A 9,357-nucleotide genomic window follows, 5' to 3' on the forward strand; every position below is an offset into this window, starting at 1 on the left:
TTCCGCTTAAACCTCACAACCGATTTTGATGAAATTTGGCACATACAATCTTTTTTTTCCTGAGACAGTACCTTTTATTGCGAAATATGTACCACGGGCGAAGCCGGGGCGGACCCTGTGGGCGGACCGCTAGTATTCTATAACGATAAAATGTGTAATAAAAATTAATAAATTATAACATTGAATAAATGTTAGTAGCATTGTTATTGATTTTGAAGGATAATTAAATATGTATATTAGTGATTTAGATTTAATTATTCATGATTATTATGAAATCGTTTGCGGAATCTCTATTATTATGTTCATTAATACCATATTTTTATGGAAACATGCGTGATTATTATAAGATTTTTATTAATTTAAATTATGGTTATTCGTGAGAATTTGAAACACGTGCTTTGTAGGTTTAAATAAAATAAAAATATAATTACATATGTTATTAGAACCTATTATAAAATTAAGCAAGGATAATAAGAATTTGTTGTTTAAAATAATTTATTGGATTATAGGTAGGTACCTTACCTAAATCTGTTGGTAATAGTTTGGACATTTTGTTTTTCACAGATGAGTCGTGTCTAGTTGAACTACATTAAATAATATTATACTTAGATAACGTTGAAAATGAATAATGATTGATACGCGTATTCTCTCACTACCTACTAGGTATATTTTGAAGTTTCGAGTTTTCTCTTTAGATTTTTTTTTCAATTTAGTGCAAATTGTAATGATAATTTCAAACAGACGATATCTGATAATTTTTAAATGAAATGAAACTCATAAACAGCCCTCGTTAAAGCGATTGAAATGAACTCATAGTTTTCACATACTTAATAGTATTGAGATCTATAAAATTTGCATAAAGTGTCGCTGATATTACCTTCGCGATAAGCATATTAATTTGAATTGTTCTTGTCGAAGCATAGTGACATTTATTGAGTACATAATAGGGAGTATTTTGCGTTGAAGTTATATGTGGTTTAAAACGGGTAGTCGATATTTGATCCAGGTTTTGCGCACACGCAAGCATTTGAATGTAATTTATAGCTATTGTTGAATGGCGCCTGCAATGGCTAGATTGTGTAACAATACCATTTGGACATTTGACACCTACTATAATATCTATTAATAAAAACATAACTATAATCTATTAATCCTTATAATGTATGCGAATGTTACTTGATATTTGAGATCGTCTGTCTGCTTTCTTTTATGGAGATGTACCTACCAAGATATGATTTGGTTGTGAATTTATAGATAACTTCTTACAAGAAATTGGGTGGAGGAGAGGATGAATATTTTTAGGAAAATATTTTTGTAATAGTTATAAGTCATGATATATGGTCAAAAAGAAAGGGTTAGATTATCCACATTACCAAAAGCCCACTGTCGTCTATGAAACAAAAAGCTCTTTTTTTGTGTGGTGTTTCTCAATGTTAGCCAGAAGGGCTTCTACATTTTAACGCGGACGCGTGGGTGAACTTAAGGTTCACTCTGGTAGCGACATGCGTCCCCCCTTGACGGGGATGTCAAACCTCGGCTTGGGCTGTCGCTTGAGTGGAGGAGGCCGGAAGGACCCTAGTCGGACGGGCAAAAAGCTCTGTAGAAACAGACATGTTGGAAAACCATCAATATACCTACCTCTATCAGCAAATTTGAAATTACAAAATTATAGTCTACGCCTTTACCCTGCAACGGATAAAAATATAGACATATGACGATTAAGTATATGATGAAGTCAAAGTAAGCTAAGTCAATATTCAATAATGTTCCAATTACCAATATTCACATCTTTACTGATTGAAATTCGATTAAAACATTAAAAAACAAACTTTAATTTGCGTAAATCGTTCGTCGGACTATTTGCTAATTTTTGTATCATTGATGTGAATGCGTATAATTTTCGCCAATAAAAATTTGTCGGCAGCTTTCTGATGGTGATTTTTGTTTGCTATTTATTCATTAAATCGATTCGTTCCGATACATTTCACTAATTAAATTTGGGTCATAGTTGTTTAGCACGAGAGGTCAATAGATATTTTCATTTTTAATGGAACCATAGCGTGATATTGGTGAAATTATATAGCAATAGATAAAAAGTTAACTTAAAAGTTACATTCTAGGTAAGCACGCTCTATCTTAGGCCATATCTCAGCTTACTATCAGGCGAGATCGTGGCCAAGCGCTCCCCTATCGCAACATAAAAAAATAAATAAATAAGTATCTTTTCGCGTTCTTTAGTGTAGGTACATGCGTTTTTTTACGGCAATAGGTCAACAGTATAGTTTCAACTGGTGTATCTATTGCATTTTATTAATGCAGCACTATTGTGTTTATTATAATGCTTAACAAAATGAGAATGAGCATTAAAATAATAAAAATTAGGTGTTTTATGAAACAAGTTGATGTCACCGTAACATAATTCAAGCATAAGACCAAATTTTCATAATTTACTAGTGCCCATAAAATATAGCCCCGTTAAAAATCATATATATGCATATCATCAATAATTAGTGGACCTCCCGCGGGTTTACTCGTATATATTTCGAATGTGATACGTCGCGTGTCTCGAGACGGTTTTTTAAATGAATTATTATTTATTTGATATTGTTTTAGTTTTAATTTATGCGGGTTTTATGCGACATCTGTCATAGGCTGTGGCTTGATATGTTGCCTTATCGCTAGCTAATATTTATTAGATATCTGTTTTGTAAAATAATTTATTGCAATCGGCGTGAATTCGATTAGGATCACCGGATTTTTGTGTGATTGGTCTTAATTGTTGACATTTCTAGAATGTTTTCTTTTTTTTTAATTTTTTTGATTGACATTTGAGGATACATTTTTTTGCACGTTGGCCATTTTGGGTTGTTTATGGTCGTAAAATAACAAATTATATCGAATACTTTGGTAGGAATTAAATGAGTTTGCGATTTGATACGCGAAACCTTTATAAACTAATTCCTTGTTTTGTAATATATCCTGTATGTGTATCCTTTTTTTTACAAAATATCTAACGAAATAAACAATATTATTATTAAAATAATAATCTAAATTGTGAGGAAGGAATGAAGGACAGTAATTATGTGATTGTAAAGCTTCAAATGTTACTTGATATCTGTTTGGTCAAAGATAATACTTAGTTATAATTTTAGAATATTTCTCATATTACATTAAACGCAAGGCCATAATCAGAATGAATGCCCTGATGTTATGAATTTATATTATTATTTATCGAGGAAGGCTATAGGCTATATATCATCACGCTATGACCAAGAGGAGCGGAGCAATTCGTGTTAAACCGCGAGGCACAGCTAGTAAAAATATATAGAGTCCTTTTAAAACAAAGCCAGCTCAATGTTGTCAAACTCTTTAGCTTATTCCTTGACTTCTTGTTCCATTTCATAGTTCACAGTTCAACCCAGACCTGGATCTCGTCGGAACATTTATGGTACATGCTAAGGAGTCATTACACGGAACTTAGATGAAAGTTATAATGTATGTGTGCTTTATTGACCAATTAGAAGACGCCTACGTATCAATTCGTTTGCATACCATTAAGTCCATCGATTTTATGTGAGCATTTCGTGGTAAATAATTTACAAGCTGGGGCAAGCTCTAACGTTTTATGGTTCCCCCCTTAATGAGGTTGTGTGATGATGTATTAAATCATTAGGTGAGGGGTCTACCACATTCAGTGCTATCTAGTATTATATTATCTCTGGTACTATACTAGTCTAATTTATTAAAACGTTGGTGTTGCCTTATGGTTCCAATAAAGCTTGAAAAATTATGATGATTATAGTATTACATTATTTTTATTTATTTATTTATTATGATTTATGGTATGAATGTTTCATTCATCAAGCATTCTGGTTGAAGGCAGCTGTTTAGCTAATCTAAATTTAATGAAAAGAATGTTAGAAAAATTTGCGACAGTTGAATTATATATAAAAATCTATTTATTCATCGTTTCTATATATTAAAAGTAACCTATAGTAACGATACAAATTAGAAGAGCGTTTAATAACAATCGTTTTTGTATTTACTTTTAAATTCATTTTTATAAATATTTATATTCTTATTCCACCGTAGAGTGTGCTACGAGGGTCTACGAGACTTGCGTACAAGTCTGGCGCGGCCCTAGCTAGAACATCTTCGTTTTACTTGGCCTATTATTGGGATTGGCGAATTATCGTTCGCGCTTTTACGAGCGTAAGGATTAGGGTTGTCAAATGTGAGATATTGGAAATATTTGTCACAAAAATGTGGAATTTGAAATAAATAATTTATTAAGTTCATGTCTTGCTCTTAATCTTAAATAAATAATTTATTAAGTTCATGCATTGTCTTGCAATGCCATCTTAGAAATACTTATAAATAGTTATCTAATCATTGAATATTGGTGGAATGTATAATTCCCAGCGATATATGGGACGTGGATTAACTAATTTTTTTTTACAGATAAACTTACAGATTAACTTATTCGCTATGTAGATGTACAGCTACACATGTATTATAAGATTTTTCAATTATGCCGCGCGGTTTAACCTGCAGACGAACCTGTAAGTAAAAGTATAAAAGTCTGATATATGAGCTACATCACTGCACAGTTTCATCAAAATCTGTTCAGTGGTAAAAACCTCTTGCAAAATGCAAGAGGTTTTTACCACTGAACATAACATTACATGAAAAAGGAATGAACATACTTCAAAACATTCTTACAAACTTTTGCAATTATAAATTTCTAAGATCATAAATGTAAAGTTGGCAGCCCTACCGCCATCTAACTCAAACGGTACTCGAAATTAGTATGTTCGATCGAAATTCGCTGCTTTATTTGTCGTTTATGACGCAATTATTTTAATTTATCGCTTGTATTTGAGATTTAACACGTTGTATTAATGTAAAGCACTCTCCGTTTATTTTATTATCATTTCCTGTACCGATAGTTTCATCTTGCTTGTTATAATGAGTATATTATTTCGTATCACATTATTGACTTTTTCGACGGTTTGTTATACACATTATCATTTTTATTATAATAATTAAATCAGAGTAAAACCACACCCCAGACACTCCATACAAAATTATAGTTTTGACAGTCACACTGTAGAGACTGCAAATGTGTGTGTAAACTCTTTATGGTTGGCACATTTTGTGACTAGCGTAAAAAAAAATTCGCGTTTTTCTGATGAAATACATCCGTAAACAGCACAATATCTAACCATTTTCTACGAAAAACGATAATCACAAATCCAAAATAATAAAATTGCTTTAAGTCAATTTGATTAATGTTGTCAATCTTCGTTGCGTTTCGTCTAAAGACGTCGTTGGTATCGTCCTTGCGGGGAAATGGGTACCATAACATGTCTGATCGTGCGGGGTGAGGTAAGTGTTTAATTTTGGCGGGAGGCGGAGAGTGTCCGTTCTGTAGCGTTTAGCTACTATTATGTATTCTGTGGTAAAACTTAAAAGTAAGTCTGCAGGAACTTGCTGCGTTTGGGAGCTTAACCTACTGAGTTTGTTTTAATGTATGAATGAATAAGTTCCCTATGCCTTTGAATTATCTATGAACTACATAGTTACCTAATAAAAGCACAGGGAATTCACTAGAAGATATGATGATGAATTGATGAAGTTTAAACTTTAGCTAATTTTAGCTTTCTCATAAGTACTTACATTTAAGTTTTATTTGTAACATCAGTCATCACTAATAACATATAGGTAGATACGTACGTAATTCTTTTCCTCACTTCATCTGCGTTAATTGCTTAATTTATTCAAACTATTAATAATGCACATTAAAAACGTAATAATTCACGTAAAACTAAGTTTAAATCGGTTTATGATTTATATCAAAGAAAACACCGCGGATAATGTATGAAAGATATCGATGAAACTTGACCGCGACGAATTTCTAATTATCATATATAATATTATCTATGTGTCAGAGGTCGGGTTTAAATCGACCGGCATTATCCTTAATACCGAAGCACGTAAATATGGGATTATTAATTATTTAGATTATCTGGGTTGCCATTTAGACAGATTAGAGTGATATAAACTTTTTTGTTCATTTACTAGATTCACCCATTGACCACCGAGCGGCCCGATCGGGAATAGACACAATAGATTTTCTATTGTGTCTGTGATTCCGGGGGCTGAGGCACTTTTAATAATTACAATTAGTCATAGCTATCTTTTAAAAGCTTACTGTTTAAACTAAGACGTAAGGCGTATAATACATACATGATACAAGATACAGCTGTTTCTTTTAACTAACGTTTCTTTTTCCACAAAATAATTGAATTCTGAATCTTCTGTACATTAAATAAGAAAGGAACTTTGATTGGAAACAAAGCTTCGGAAGTAAGCTTTAAAAAAATATGCATACCTTCATAACTAAGTATGTATTTAAACTAACACAACTTTGTTTTGTTTTCTCAATTCATATACCTAGGTAGTTACCAGTGAAAGTGAAAGATATAGAACACGAATTGAATTAATCATTGTCAAATCATTTTTACAACTCCACTTACAATCCTATCAAAAGTCAAAACAAAAAACAAGGAAATATAAATAATAAAATTTCCTCATTATAATACTGTTAGAATCTTGTCCAGTGTGCAAATGAAAGGTCACTGCATCCAGCCATCACGGGCAAGGAGAAATCCAAAATGTCACTTAAAATAATCGTATTCATTAGTAAACATTTTATACAAGCATTAGTAGGTTGGGTGCCGGCGCCTGTGAGATCATAATCTCGCTATATACAGCCGTCCCTTTTTAAATTATGGTCATGGACCGCGTGCGAGCGAGACGCAAACTAGGTGTCGTTATTGTATTGCTCCACGCATGCGTACTAATTAGGGGTATGGAAATCCTAGTAAAATTGAGATGTCGGCTAATAAGACTATTAAATTAAATCGATTTTCTTAACGATTACATTCGATGGAGAAAGGCTTGATTACCCGTGGCGCGGTAATTGGAAATAATTTTTTAATTGTTAGTGTTGACATGCTGTTATAATTACATTGTCTATGTTCGATTGAAAAAAGAAAAATTTTAAACTGGTAGAAGTCGATGTACGTTTATATACTTAAACTAGCTGGTGCGTTGTGCGCGGGCTGCAAGCAGCCCGCGAGCCCCTTTTGCCCCTGGGTTGAAGCAATAGGGCAGTCATTTTTGAAAATATATTCGGATTTTCTGTCCATTTGTTACATCTGCTAACAGCGATTCTACAGTCAGTCGGTAATGCTTATAAATTCCCCATTCAAATATTTTCTATTCCGGGGGGCTGTCCACCTTCGAGGGTACGTGGTGCGCGAGCTGCAAGCAGCTCGCGGCTCATCCCAGGGCAGAAATCTTCAGTCATTTGAAAATGCATTCGAATTTCCTTTCCATTTGTTACATCACCTAACAGCGATTCTACAGTCAGTCGGTAATGCTTATAAATTCCCCATTCAAATATTTTCTATTCCGGGGGGCTGTCCACCTTCGAGTGTGCGTGGTGCGCGAGCTGCAAGCAGCTCGCGGCTCATCCCAGGGCAGAAATCTTCAGTCATTTGAAAATGCATTCGAATTTCCTTTCCATTTGTAACATCTGCTAACAGCGATTCTACAGTTAGTCGAAACTGCTTATAAATTACTTATTCAAATATTGTTAAATTTTTGAAACGTCTTATCGATAGCGGGTAGTGACTTTTCATAATAAACTGTTCAAGAGTTAACCTAACACGCTCGTCGCTTCGCTCCTCGCTACCTATTTGAATATTTAGGCCAGCCGCTGCCGCGTCTCGCTCGCTTCGCTCGCTTGGCTCGTGCGATAGGTAGTTCAAAAGTTAACCTAACATGCTCGTCGCTTCGCTCCTCGCTACCTATTTGAATATTTAGGCCGGCCGCTGCCGTGACTCGCTCGCTTCGCTCGCATGGCTCGTGTGGTAGTTCAAAAGTTAACCTTACACGCTCGTCGCTTCGCTCCTCGCTACTTAAACTGCTTATAAATTACTTATTCAAATATTGGTAAAATTTTTGAAACGTCTATCGATAGCGGGCAGTGACTTTTCATAATAAACTGTTCAAGAGTTAACCTAACACGCTCGTCGCTTCGCTCCTCGCTACCTATTTGAATATTTAGGCCGGCCGCTGCCGCAACTCGCTCGCTTCGCTCGCTTGGCTCGTGCGGTAGGTAGTTCATAAGTTAACCTAACACGCTCGTCGCTTCGCTCCTCGCTACCTATTTGAATATTTAGGCTGGCCGTTGATGCGACTCGCACGCTTCGCTCGCTTGGCTCGTGCGGTAAGTAGTTCAAAAGTTAACCTAACACGCTCGTCGCTTCGCTCCTCGCTACCTATTTGAATATTTACGCTGGCCGCTGCCGTGACTCGCTCGCTTCGCTCGCTTGGCTCGTGCGGTAGTTCAAAAGTTAATAAATATTTTCTACTCCGGGAGGCTGTCAACCCTCGAAGTTGCAGCAAGCAGCCCGCGGTGCCGTCTTTTGCCGATGCTATTCAATTACCCTTCCTACTATGGAAATTTCCATACAAAATTTTCGAAAAAAAAAATTCGCTTTTTAGCAAAAATTTTTATGTGCCTGGAAGCGGACCAAGTTTTTAAACATTTTTTACCTTGGTGACCCCAACCTAAGTGCCACCAGTTCAGAGAGCCGTTGAATTTCGTGATGTATGGAAAATGGAAACCGGGGGTCTGAGAGAAATTCTGAGTATGCAGTTTTGTAAATCTGACCAATCAGAGCACAGAAGTCAATTTTCAGACCGATCGTGACGGAACCGGCGCCACCATCTTGCTTTGAAAAATTGGCCATTTTTAAAAAAAAAATTACGTCCAATTTGAAATTTCTCGATTGCCCTGGTAGCACCCCATCTTCCTGATCATTTTTTAGTTCTACACCCCCCACCTATCTTGCGCCGTTTCAGAGAGCCGTCGAATTTTGCGTTGTATGAAACTCGGAAACCAGCGATGGAAACTCGATTATGAGTATGCCAACTCAATGTGAGGCTCGATTAAAGCCCCTGCGCCAAGTTTCAGCGTGATCGGCCCAGCGATGGCCGTTTTAGAATTTGTATGGCGGCGGCCATTTTTTCCGCCATTTTGAATTTTTTTCACTATCTGTGGTAATTGCTCGAGGTCTACTACAAGTTTAGTTCGAGCACCCCAGATGTAGCTGCTACCGTTTGCGCGGGCCGTTGACCGTCTTCGAGAGATGAGGGAAAGTTTAAGATTTCGGATTTTTCTGGATATCCTGGGAGCTGGGCGAGTACGAATACATCATTGGTGTATTTCTCCATTGCACCACCTCGTCTAAATTTACGTTTTTATGTTTGCGCCAAAAATGG

The sequence above is a fragment of the Colias croceus genome, chromosome 9 (assembly GCF_905220415.1).
Source record: "Colias croceus chromosome 9, ilColCroc2.1".
NCBI lineage: Eukaryota > Metazoa > Arthropoda > Insecta > Lepidoptera > Pieridae > Colias > Colias croceus.